This window comes from Phycodurus eques, chromosome 4 (genome assembly GCF_024500275.1).
Source record: "Phycodurus eques isolate BA_2022a chromosome 4, UOR_Pequ_1.1, whole genome shotgun sequence".
In the NCBI taxonomy this organism is placed as follows: Eukaryota; Metazoa; Chordata; class Actinopteri; order Syngnathiformes; family Syngnathidae; genus Phycodurus; species Phycodurus eques.
Genome location: NC_084528.1, coordinates 24,729,032 through 24,742,717, shown reverse-complemented (window position 1 = coordinate 24,742,717; position 13,686 = coordinate 24,729,032). Strand labels below are relative to the sequence as shown.

The 13,686-nt window shown below is 41.8% G+C and overlaps 1 protein-coding gene across 5 annotated transcripts in view; it reads left to right on the top strand.

Moving 5' to 3' along the window:
* The window catches only part of satb1b (SATB homeobox 1b), a 90,533-nt gene that overhangs the window by 7,796 nt on the left and 69,051 nt on the right, over nucleotides 1–13,686 (top strand). For 3 of the 5 annotated variants that reach the window (XM_061674764.1, XM_061674765.1, XM_061674760.1), the window contains exon 1: nucleotides 12,119–13,400. The exons of 1 other annotated variant lie outside the window; for it this stretch is intronic. The gene's annotated coding sequence lies outside the window, so the exon portion shown is untranslated. Of the gene's footprint in view, nucleotides 1–2,402; nucleotides 2,777–12,118; nucleotides 13,401–13,686 lie in introns of those variants that run through there. One more of the 5 variants, XM_061674762.1, reaches the window with a different exon arrangement.

Here is a 13,686-nt window from a genome sequence, read left to right as displayed (position 1 = left end):
TCTTTTTATTTGTTATCTTATTTTTCCCGGAGACGCTTTTTCCATCCTGTCATCTTCCTAATTTTCTTCGAACGGAGGCCAGCATGCCCTTTGATAACAAATACAGCAAACCCTTGTTTATCGCTTGGGATACTTTGAAGACCCATCTGTAAAAATCTGCGATAAAGAGACCATATAAGAAACATTTTTGAATAGTTTTTACTCCTCCCACATGCTTGAAACTTTTAAAGTTATGAAAACACACTTTTTTTTAAAAAACTATTCCTTCGCGTTCGTTCTCACTCTCTCGCGCTCAATAAATGGGAGACTATCGTAAAACATCACATCAGTTCTCCAAATAAGAGGCATATAATGTGAAATGCCACTGACGGGCTAACAGAAATGAACAGAGATGTTACGGTGTATAAACCTTATATATAATCCTTCAAACTATTCCTACTTTAGCACACATGTAGCAACAACAAACACAAATGGAGCATACAGCAATACTCACAGGCATACATTCTCTCTGCTCTGTGGGAACAACGACTATTACTGGAGTTAGATTGGGGACCTTCTCTACCTCTTCGTCTTGCTGTTAATTATGCTGCATCTCCTCCGGTAGTGCTGCCCTGCAAGTTGTGGAACACTGTGACAGAATTCAGGTCCATGGTCACCATTGCATTTTGCCACCCCCCTAAAAAACACAACTTGATCCATGAAAATGTTCAAGAATGTCCACTTCTGTGCCTTTCTGTGACGCTTCCAGTCTCTCACTTTCTTGCAACCTGCTCAGCCCCTGTTAGAGAACAGCAGGTTGTTTATAAAGGACTGAAACATTTGACATCCAAAGGTTTACACGAGGTCAAATTAAGTTCACATGAAAAGGTTATAGTGCTGAAATCTCACCCCACAGCTCAATACTCCTAAATTGGGGACGAGTAGATTCTTTCCGGAATTGTTGGTCAGACACATGCGTAGCGCTAAATATGTTGGCATGGGTTCATCAGAGCACAACGGGCTGGATGTTTGGGGGTAAACACAAAAAGTGAGGGGTGGGAGTCATGGAATAACGTCGCATACGATATCATCTTGCAATATTTTGTCAACAATCATGAGATGCATCTAAGTAACGGAGAAGGCAAAATTTGTAGACACAAATATCTAAAAAAATTAAATAATATGCTGTAAAAATGCAATATCCTCTTATAATATTTCCATGATTGACTACAGTAAATGCTCCCTAGGTGAAATTCTGCAATAGAGACCATGAATCTTTTACTCCTTCCACCCACTTTAAACATATTTAAACCTATTAAAATACAAATAAACATATTAAAAGTCATGTCACTCCCAGTTGACGTTTACTCTAAAACTGAAACATAAAACAAAAGAGAATTAAACTGTATATTTAAACTCCAAAATGTTCAACCAAACCATTATCATTTCCTCTAACCCAAGGCTGCTAGCCTAATGCTAACACAGTAGTTCACTGTTTTTGGTCATCATTGTTCCGCACTGACTAATATTACTGCAGACACATGTAGCGGTAAGTGTGAGCCAGGCGGATAAAGTGCGTAAAAGACAGAGAATGTCCAAAGTTTAGGATGATTTCACACATAGGAGAAAAGAAGATAAAGTACAATGTGTCTACTGCAAAGCAGAACTAGCTTACGCAACTGTACTTCTATGGTAGTGTAAACATCGTTTAGCTAATTCAATATAGCCTGCCGCTGCTAGCTAAAATGAAGGTGGTCAACGCAGCCACCAGTGCACTTTCAATCACTTTATTGAACAAACGGTAACAAAATAAACCAACTGATGCTCGCTCAGAGGCACTCAACACGCAGACTAGCTATCGGGTTAGCCAGTGAACAGCTTGCTGCTCTCCTTAGCAAACATCAGCCACCGCTACCTTCTCATTCGCTGACTCGCACGTCACTCAACCGGCCAGGGCCCTGCCTTTTAAAGCCAAACACATTCAAAAGCGCAGGTACCACAGTGTACAATGTGAGAATGGCGACCGCAAGTGGACAAAAATAATACCTGCACCTCACATGCATATTGGTATTATGCATAAAGCTTTAAAATATATACACTGTAAATAATAAAATAAATATGTGGTCATTACTTCGTAGATTTTCCCCTATTGCAAACGTGGTCTGGAACGTAAGGGACTACTGTAATGCGAAAGGCCATCGACGGGCTAACTGAAATTAGCATAGATGTTACAGTAATTATAAACTTTAAAACAACTGTTACTTTAACACACACGGAGCAGGAACACATATAAACAGAGCATATAACAATACTCGCACTTCTCTCTGGGGAACAACTATTACTAGAGTTTGTTTGTGGACCTTCTCTGCCTCTTCTTCTTGCTGTTAATTGTCATCCAGTAGAGTTCAGCGCTGCCAGGCATGTTGTGGTGCTACATTTAAAGCATGCGAGTCTAAAATCGGACTTGTCTGTATACTGTAAAACCCATAAAAATCCACGATATAGCAAGGAATACTGTACTGGAGTGTGAGAGCTAACTGTACAATACAGTGCGACACCAATGCCACTATCAAGTGACAGGTAGGCTACAGGATGTGGGCAAAAGGTGCCAGTTGACTTGGCATCGGGTCATCACGGTGTCACCACAGTCACTCTCTGGCTCACTCGTCCTCTATTTCTGTCTGCCTCACGCGATTAGAAAACAATCAAGCACTTAGCAGACGACTGTGTGTTCATTACACCTCTTCTTCTTCACCTTCTCTCGCCTCCCACCATGCCGGATGGACATGCGAGGAAAGTAAGAAATCACCTTATTTCACTGCTAATTGAAAGCCACGCTCGCCACGCGGTGGACGGGGGTGGGGGGCGGGTGGGGGGAAGCTTGCGGAAAAAAAGCAGGACTAATTGGATTTGTAGGGGAAGAGATGTTAAGGAATATTTGCCCATCTTATTACGCGTTTAACATAGACGAGACGATTACGAGCCGTGCTCTTCACATGAGGTCGTTAATAAGACCTGAAAGAATCCACTTCATAACAAAGTGTGTGTGAGTGTGTGTGCAAGGTGATTGACACTGTTAAATTGTCAAAAGCCATGATATGAAATGATGACAATTGTCGTAAGTGTCTTGCATTTCCTGTATGCTGGTTTTTCACTTTGTTACATGTTGTGAAACCTGTCCGCCCACACACACGCACACACACACACACACACGCGCACACACACACACACGCACACGAGAAATCACTTGTTTGTTCCCAGAATACTGTTTTTTTGTAAATTGTGAATTGATTCATATGACCACTGGTCACACCATTAGGTACATCTGCATAATGCCATAAAATTATGCATTTTCCAAGATGATAATGCTCACTTAAAAAAAAAAAAAAAAAAAAAATAGAGAATTTCACAATATGCTTTTTATTGTGGTCATTGTTAAATTAGACGTGCAATGGATTTCATGTTTCCATTACTGACATGTTAATTTGTTTTTGTCTATAAACAAAGTACATAAAAAAATTCCACCTTTACAAAGTTAATAATGCGCACGTTATGACTAATTAAACAATACGTTAACGTTGTGATTTTCCAATTGGACTGCATTATTATATTGAGAGCTGTTTCTAATATTGCTGCATTAATTTAACTACTGTACTTTTAGGATGTTGTCAAATTAGACGTGCAATGTATTTCATAATTATGTTTACATTAATAACATTAATAACAATAGAAATGGTGCAATTTCAGCATTTAATAATACCAGGTATCATCATGTACCAGCATTAACATGAGGCACACCTTGCAGTGAATCCAATCCAAAAATGTACAACAATAATACAGTAATGCCGCTTTTAAAGGGATTCATTTAACAGTATAATTTTTATTGCGCTTATTTATAATCATACGGAGAGTTTTGCCCAATATTCTGTGTTAAATGATTAATTATTAATCAGGCTTGAACTTAACAATGTCTTCCACGGAACTGCACTGAATCTCACTGACAGTGGGCTTGCTTTGCTTTCTGGAAGTTTCTGGTTAATTTCGATGAGAAGTTAAGCTATCAGTTAAAAATTTAAAAAGAGGTGATAAATGTTGCTAATTCAGTGTCGGTTCTGGATTCTCTCAGCCACCTGAGGCCCCTCGACCTAACCAGTCCAATTCCTTTTAAAAAAATAATTTAAAAAAAAGCTAGCTGGAGGCAGATATTTCATCATAGTGTCAGCAAAGCTCCTGAAGCCCAAGGAAACATGTCAGCACAAGGCTGCAGGGGTGTGCCTGCGAGTGTAGGGCAAATGACTGACAGCTCGCGGTGGTTTCTCAAAAATCAAATTAGAGGTACAGTACAAGATGAGGCCAGAGAGGGGTGATTTTTATTTTATATTATATGCTTGTGTCATTTTTATACAAAAAGTAGAATCTCCCCCTTTATTTCAACTCCCACTGACAGTTTCAAATATTTTGGTTCCTTTGAAAACGAAATAAAAACTCTCACTGTTACATTGCAATAACGAACCAATTAAAATGAGCATTTTTACAAATTTACAAATTTCAACGGCATTCTTTGTGATGACATTGACAGTTTACAGTGGCGTCGGAACAACTTGTGGATTTGGGGGGGTTGTGCCCCCAGTGCCCCCCAGTTTCCACCGCCTCTGACAGTGTACCTAATATTGTGTCGAGTGATCGTAAACAACACATCGGCATCAATACGGCAGATTAATTTACTCCTGCAGGATGTTTTTTTTTTTTTTTGGTGGGGAGGGATTATTAAATCCTTCGTTGCCTCTTATAATACTATTTGAACTGAGACATCGCTAAAGACCCTCATCACCACCCCGTCGCCCACCACTCAGACTAATTTGTATTAGTGATCGCAAATAATGGTATTAATGCCCATTAGCAGCGAAGCGAGGGGCGAGCATGAAGACATTACAACACCTACGTGCACTCAGCCTCTAAATAAAGACGCTTCCTCCGGGCTGAGCCAACTATTCCGCATTTCCATAATCATTCCCGTCTCCTCTCCCATTAGCGTCTGTTTTTTTTTTCACGCCCCCCTACTCTTCCTCCTAAATAGACGGAATATTCTTGTCCCGCGGTTTAAAGAGCGCGTGCCCAGGTGTACCAAATGTGTAATGACGACTGACATTTAAACGCCTTCGGTGGTGAACGAGGCCTCTTTTGCTCTTTGTGTTTTCCTTACAAATGCGGCCAAGCGGCAGCAAAACGAGCCTGCCGCAATCACGACACGACGTGAGTATTTTGTGTATGTGTGTGTAATCTGGGCCAAAATGCTGCAAATCCACCTTGAGCTAAATCTGCATTCAGTTTGCGATGAACTAGTTGTTTAAACAGGTCGAGTCCAAATTTTCCATGACGACATTCCCAAATTGATGCAGACAAATCCAGACATTCTACTTATTGACCTCCTCTTTCCATATTTGTCAACCCATTCAAACCATTCCAACTTGAAACTATTACGCTTATTCAGGAAATGGGAAGAAATATTGATCTGATTCCCCAAATTCCCATCCCAAAAGTCTCAAATTTTGTGATATTTTACATAGTTTCCTCCTCCTTCCACATTTCTTGACCAATTCAAACCATTCCAACTTTAAGTCTCACATTTTACATTTCAACAACTGAATTAATTCTACAGAATTTCAGTTCAGCGTCAGCACTTCAGCATTCGCACGCAATTTCTACAGAAATTCAATTCTCTACTTTTTCTTGTAATGATTATTATTCCGCCAATTTTCGCTGTGTCCCTTCCACATTTCTTCACAGATTCGAACCATCCCAACTTCAAAATATTCACCACATTCCCAACATCTTGGGAGCTATTTTTCACATTCCCCAAATTCCCACATTTTTCATTATTCCACATTTCCCCTGACAGCACATAATTTATGTGTCATGAAATCATTTACATATTGACCTTTTCCTCCAACATTTCTCAACCGATTGAAACCATTCCAAATTCAAACTATTCAGCTCATTCACGACATATGCGGAGCAATTCATAACATTCCCCAAATTCCCATGTTAAGTATTAACATCCACCTTCCACATTTCGTTCAAACCATTCCAACTTCAAGTTTCACATTCTACATTTCAACAATTCAATTATTTCTACTGCATTTTAGTTCAGCGTCAGCGTTCACTTGCAATTTCTAAAGAAATTGTACTCTCTGGTTATTTTTTATGTCTCCAAAGCAATCCCCTCCACACCGTGTCCCCCCCCCCAGCCACACACACAAAAACGTTATATGTTAATTGATAATCAGCAGTGTTGCTTCGCCGGTGCGTTCAGTGCAAGTCTGCGCCCCTTCTGGATGTCAGATTTTTTTTTTTTCCTCGTTGCAGCCATGTCACTGCCAAGCTGGCTGGCTGGCAGCGCCGCCACCTGTTGGCCGTGCCAAGGCCTGGCAAGGGTTATCGACGCTCTCTGAAGGCGCCTGACAATCGTTGTGGAAATGACTGCGGCTGCTTGCGTCACGCCACTAAGAGAAAAGGAGCAAATTTCCCCACAACGAGCTGAAAAATAAGGGAGAAAACAATGAAAAGGATGTTGACACACAACTTGTTTCTTTGCGGCGGCTCTGAATGGTGAAGAGCAGGTTTAAATGTGTGCGCGTGTGATGCTCAGCCTCCTGTTCACATTTTCTTTTAGTAGCGCCGCCAAATTCGTCATGTTTTCATTGGCTTTTGTGCGGTAGTTATCAGGATTGCGCCACAAAAATATGACAATTGGGGTTGTGGGCGTTTTTGAAAATTCAGTCCCCGATTCCAGCTTCACTGAGCAACATGAAATTTGTAGACATGTCTGTCACGAGTAGGAAGACACATAGTAAGTCGACCATTTTTGATGTACGAGGCCCTTTAGGGTCTTTCCCGCCATTTCCATGGGGTCCTTTAAATAAATAAAAAAGTTTCACTTGGTGGCATGAAACTCGGTAGCTATGTCTATCATGAGAGGACCCACAAAAAAAGTCTTATGAAGACATGTCCGAAAACGCACTGGAAGTCTGCCATTTTGGTTGAAAGTGAACATTTGAAGGTCAATTAGGCCATTTCCAGGGGTGTTCCAAAGACAAAATCCTCCTAGAGATTTTTGTTTGTAAATTCAGTCCCTATAGCCAATTTAAATTGGCAACGTGAGTAGACCCACAAAAAAAAAAAAAAAGAAAAATCAAAAAGAAGTTGAAACTGACATTTTAGGGACATTTTGGCCATTGCAAAGCCAAACTTTCTGTAGAAATGTTCGCAATTGCTACCAAATATTGCTAGATGGGTGATTCGACACTGCATGCAGGTGAAGCATGACAGCGAAGTTCGACGGCTTGCTATAAAACACAAAATAACAAAAATAGTTTCAAAAAAATAGAGTTCAGTTTGTGGCATAAATTTTGTCCACGTATCAAAATTCAGTCCCTCTCAATCCTTGAGATCATCAGATTTTGATGCCATATGATGGTGGCATTAGATGTCGTCCGCAAAAAAGCTCAATTATTCCCATTTGTCTCGTTTATTCGCTTCCGATTGGAGCTCCTTTGGTTGAATTCCTACAATTCATACAAGCCCTGATTTTGCCCAATTTCCTGTTCAATTTCAGTCCTTGAGACTTTTTCATACAGCTTTTTATGATTGACATGTCCAGTCAATTGGTAAAACCGGTGTCAGAGGCCGATTGTTTTTAAATGTTCTGAGAATCCACAAAATGATCATTAAACTTTGATGCCATGCTTCACCCACATTTGATGGTGTCGTCCAAAAAAACCCCCCCCAAAAAACCCTTGGCAATATAGCGTCGTCTATCTGTCTAGGATACCAGCTTCTGATTCAGACTTATTTAGGCAAATTTCCTCGTTGGACTTTGTGAAAGTACGTCCTCTGAAAGTCGAACATAATGGCTGCTTTACAACCGAACAGCCTACCTTCTGTTCAATTTCACGCAGGGCTCCTTGAGACTTTTTCTTGCGGCCTGTTATGATAGACATGTCCAACCCAAATTCATGTCGGTCTGCAAAATTGGTGTTAGGGGCTAATCTTTTCCAACATTCCGAGAAACCGCAAAATGATCATCAAACTTTGATGCCATGTCCAGCAAATTCCATGTCAATTAATCACACTGGTGTCAGGGATTAATCTTTCCAGGAGGCACTTTTGAAAGAGTTTTGGCGGGGTCATGTTCAGGACCACTAAAATACGTACATTCTCAGCATGATACACAGGCTTGCAAAAATGGATGAGCTTTCTGATGAATTAATAAAAAAATAATAGTCATAAAAAAATGATTCTGCCCTAATAACTCCACTGGATAGACATCTCTCTTGAATGCAGAACCATCTCACTTTTTCTTTCACTTCCGTTTAGAATAATAATAATAAAAAAAAAAAACACCCTAGCAACAGTGTGAGACTTTTACAACACTTGCCGCCGCACACTCGAAACACATTGTCGCCAGGCATCGTTCCGTCTCAGGTGACAAAGCTTCGATCGTAGTTTCCTGCTCGAAGCTTCCGTTCTTGCCTCTTGGGGGAAATTCAGTAGGCCAGACCAACTTTTGAACTCACATGGGTAGGTGGAACAACAATTGGGGGTCAACCTCGACGCAACGCTTCTTTTTTTTCTTTTAAGTCCCTTGACTTTACATGAAAGTGTCTGTGGTCAGTGTGTTTATCAAACAGCAGCTTTGCAAAGAAGAGATGATGACTGTGTTTACAGTTGTGGACTGAAAATATTGTCACACCGCACATACACCTGACCTCCGCAGGACGGCTTGCCACCTCTAGTTTTCTTGTTAGTTACAAAATGTACTTCCTGTTTGTCGGTTTCCTGTTATTCTTTCTTCACCACTTTTGCTTGAGTATACAAAACACCATATGCATTAATCCTTAAAATAAAATTCACGCATAAGTAGTTGTGTGCGAACTTCTAAAGTCAAACACGGCACAAATCAGAATCGGACCACAATTTAGGAGGGCATATAAGTCGTAAAATACCAAGTATCAAAAAGTAGTGAGTACTAAACCGAGGACCCCTTGTATAAGTAATTATGGTCCAACTTTTAGTAAAGTCAAAGAGGCGGGAAAGAGAAGTTTTCCTCTCCTGTAAATGATAAATAATTATATAACAATTAATTGTTCTATTTTTTTTTAATGCTAGAAACAAAAACGATCATGACAAATCATCTATTCATATCGTCGAAGCAATTTTGACTGAGCTAAAGGTTGACATGGAGCCAGTCACAAGAAGGAGTCATGCCATATCACCTATGCCATAACTCTGCATCAACTCGGCATTTCTGTGCGTCTGGGTCATTTCAGCGGCATGTAGCAATTGGTGCTGGCCTCTCCCTAAGCAGTTTTTCAAGCGTGCTGTTCAAAGGTTTACTAGTTTTCCATAAGTGCCTGACGCTCGGCCACTTCTTATGCGGTGCCGCCACGTACCAGCCAATCAAAAATGCACGTGAGCTTTTCCACACAAAAATAATTCTGTACGTTTCTTGGTTACAAGTTTAAGTGAGACTCAGCTGGCTGCTCGGCACCGCAATGTCCTCCAAGGTGAAGCATGCAGTCTATGTCACCAAAATGTATGCAAGCGATGAACAAAGTGCAGCGGGTACAGTCAGTGAATGGCGCAAGGCAGCCCCTCAAAATATCCACACCCTCTCCTTTATTCTTCCCTACGTCCTCTCTGTTTGGCAACCCGCTTCTTTTTTGACAATCCCGCTATGTTCTTGTGGTTCATTAAAAGTAATACCGTACAATATACAGTATGTGGCGCCTCAAAAGGCGAAAAAGGGTCGCAGTTTTCCATTCCAGAGCATTGGTGGATACGCAGGTCTCAATTGCTCAATTTGTTTGTGACAGTGTATTCCAGTCGTGTTTGGCCATGTCGTGCGGTGTGCGGCGGGCCTAAAATGGTGGTTTTCTGGGCCTCGAACACATTATTTCTATTTCCATGAATTTTTCATACCACTTATTCTCATTAGGGTCACGGGTAAGATGGAGCATATACCACCTGACTTTGGGCAAGCGTACTTTGGGCAAGGGAAGAGATGAAGAAAATCAAGCATTCATACTCATATTCACAGATATGGACAATTTACTGTAGAGTTTAAACTGCACCTTACATACATGTTTTTGGATGTGGGAATAAGCCAAATTTAAACCCCCAAACTCAGACTGGTACGGCAGATTTGCTAATCACTCGTCCAGCATGCCAACCCATTAAATCCTACGGGGATAAATGAGTTTAAAATCCCAACACATGGGAACAAACTCTAAGAGTTTTGAATGAAATCTGATTTGGATTTATTGACACGTCAAAGAGACATCAGACAGTTGACGTCGACAGTTGGAGGTTTTGTGGAGCGCGTCAATTATTTTTGTTTGGTAAAACGACGCTACATCACTACACGATGACCTGCTACACAGGTTTACTTGGCTGTTAAATAACACCGCAGAACCTGGAATGTCGCAGTGACTAAGGTGTCTAGGCCTTTGTTTGTTGACAGCACCTTTGGTGTAAAATGACAATTCAAGGAAGACAAGGGCAACTTTTACTTTTTTTTTAGCTGCTTGGACGGCTTTACTCCTGATTGTTTTGCTCTATCTAAGACTATGACATTTCTAGATGTATTGATTGATTCGTAGTACAAAACAACATAAGCATGCAGAGCAATGACTTTTAAAAAAAGTGTAAATACATGTTTACACAAAAATAAAATCATGGGTAGGTTTCAGGATGAACAGATACATATGTTTATAACAACCTTTCGCGGCGGCACGGTGGTAGACTGGTTAGCGCATCTGCCTCACAGTTCTGAGGACCGGGGTTCAAATCCCGGCCCCGCCTGTGTGGCGTTTGCGTGTTCTCCCCGTGCCTGGGTGGGTTTTCTCCGGGCACTCCGGTTTCCACCCACGTCCCAAAAACATGCATGGTAGATTGTTTGAAGACTCTAAATTGCCCTTAGGTGTGAACGTGTGCGCAAATGGTTGTTTCTTTATATGTGCCCTGTGATTGGCTGACGACCAGCTCAGGGTGCACCCCGCCTCTCGCCCGAAGATAGCTGCGATAGGCTCCAGCAGCCCGCGACCCTTGTGAGTATAAAGCGGAACAGAAAATGGATGGATGGACAACCTTTTGCCAAATGTCAGGTCAAAGTCTTGAAAGTTGTTTTTTGGGTTATAGTCATTGTCATGAAGAAGCATCTGCTCGGTTATTTTCTAAAATCTAGAAGTATACTGTGTGTTGATCGTATGGCAAAAGATGAGTTATTTTTTACTCTAATCTATTTTCATGCACGTTTTACTGTGAGTTTTTCAGCCAGATTACAACAAAATAGTGAATCGTAATATTTAAAGCATTTGGAGAGAGTTGTATTTCAATTCTGTCGGCAAATACTTTATACTTGTGAGTTTTAGCCAACGGTACATCAGATCTTACAGCTATTTCTGTTAATATTCATCAATTTTGGGGACTACTTTACGACTAACTAGGGGTTAAACAAATGGAAACGTTTCCCAAACTTGTTATCAATGTCAAATTTTTAAATGGGCTTTTTGATTCATATTTATCATAAATGAACATCTGTTGTGTTATCTACAATCTACCAAAGGCGTATACTAAAGTTATGGCAATATATTACATATTTTTATAACTTTAAACTGATTTCCTGAATGTCTAATTGTGATGTTCTGTTCAGATTACATCAAGAGTATCCAAAAAAGCATTTGGAAATTTGTTTATTTCAATTTAGCAGGCAAAAATATTTGCTTTGCTCTCACTATTGTTGAACATGTCAAATCTTACATCAATTTTTTGTGTGCAAATTTTCATGCATTGTGTTACTATTTTCCAACTGACTAGAGGTTAAATACTTTTACCTTATTCTGAAACTCAATATCAAGTCATGAAGGTTTTTTTTTTAATTTATATTTGTTGTCATGAATCAACACTGTTCTGTTATTATGATGTGTGATCATAATATACATGTTATATCGAAACTTGAGCTGCAAAAAAATTGAGCTGCAAAAAATCCCACCTAATGTCCTCCTGCTTTCCGGATGATTTGTAAATACAAAGCGTAGCCGTGGAAATGTGAACGACTTATTCCTGATTTATAGTTGCCACTGTTGCTAATAAATAGAAGGTGGCCTTCTCACTCCAATCAAGCTGATTAGAAATTCCTACGCGTACTTTTTTCACTCTTAAACACCTCCATCCCCCTTCCCTTCCCCAACCCCCTCCATCGGGACTTTTACGGCCGGTGTGCAGGTGGAAACATCCGCTCCTCTCCAGGGACTAGTTTACCGTCAGTTTACCCCCACCACCGCGGAAATGTTGCAGCCCCCTCGGTCGCGCCATGTGCCCGCTGAGGGGAGAGAGAGCAGCCGGGAGAGAACGAGAGAGAGAGAGAACGAGAGAGCGGGAGAGAGAGAGGGAGGGAGAGAGCGAGAGAGAGAGAGAGAGAGAGAGGCGGAAGAGGAGGAGGAGGAGGGCGATGAGTCAATACAACTAATAATTTAATGGGGACACGCAGGGAGAGCCGGAGCGAGAGAGGGGGAGAGACCGAGAGGCGCATAGCCGAGGCACAGGAGCTCCGAGCCCGAGCAGCAGGACACCTTCCTCCGCCTCCTCTTCCACCTCCAGGCGGCAGCGGCGGTGGTAGTAGCAGCGCGGCCAGCCTTGCGTATGAGCACCCGGCTAGGGAGCGACGTTTATCCGCGGCATAGGGAAAGTGAACGGCACTTTTTGACCTCCCCTCGTATTTTTCCCCCTCTCCTTGTTTTTAATGTGGCGAACCTGTTCCGTGCTCCTATCGCGTTCCGGCTCCGCGCTACGAACAACCGCCGAGGGGACGGTGGCTCGGTCCTCTGCGCTCGCTAGCTAGTTTCCAAGCCCCCGGGTTCGAAGCGGCGTGTCGCCGGTGGCGGCGGCGGCGGCGGCGGCGGCGGCTACAATGTTCCGTTCCGTACGCTGTCCGCTTCCCGGCGGCGGCTAGCGGGCAGGCTGGCAGCCTCCCCCCACCCATCTTCCCACGGCCATGTTTGTGTCATTTTTTTTTTGGGGGGGGGCGAAGTAGCGGCTAACCGTTCACTTTACCCACGTTTGTTGTTGTTGTTGTTCTTCGGTTTGTTTGTGCGTGTCCATGTCGCCGGACGGTGTAATCTAGCGTAGAGCAGACACTCACCCAGCCACAACACCGGTCGGTGGTCCCGCCTCTTGCCCACCGGAGCCCCCGAGAAGCCGGTTTGACTTCCGCCCCCCCGTAACTCACCTGCACGCAGGAAGTTTTTTTTCTTTATCCATTATTATTACTGTAGTTGTTATTTAAAAACCTTTTTCAATCTACCCTGGCCAAACTTGAAGAAAAGGAGGAATCCAAGTGGTGGCAAGCTGCTGCTTTTCAGGTTGGTTCCCTTCATTTCTAACTCCTTTATTACAACTAATACAACAACATGTATTATTATTATTATTGAGATTATTATTATTGAAAAGTACCGATTTTCTTTATTTTGTTCATTTCCTGACAGTAGAGAATGCAATAGAACATGATGTTACACAAATACATAACTTTTCATGATTGGAAAGGAGCAGCAAGAGAAACATCATTTTCTGTGGACTTGATGTTGGTGTGGAGTCCTTCCTTATGCCCCCCACTGGCCCACCCTCATCCCTCACTTTTCTGCCCTAATT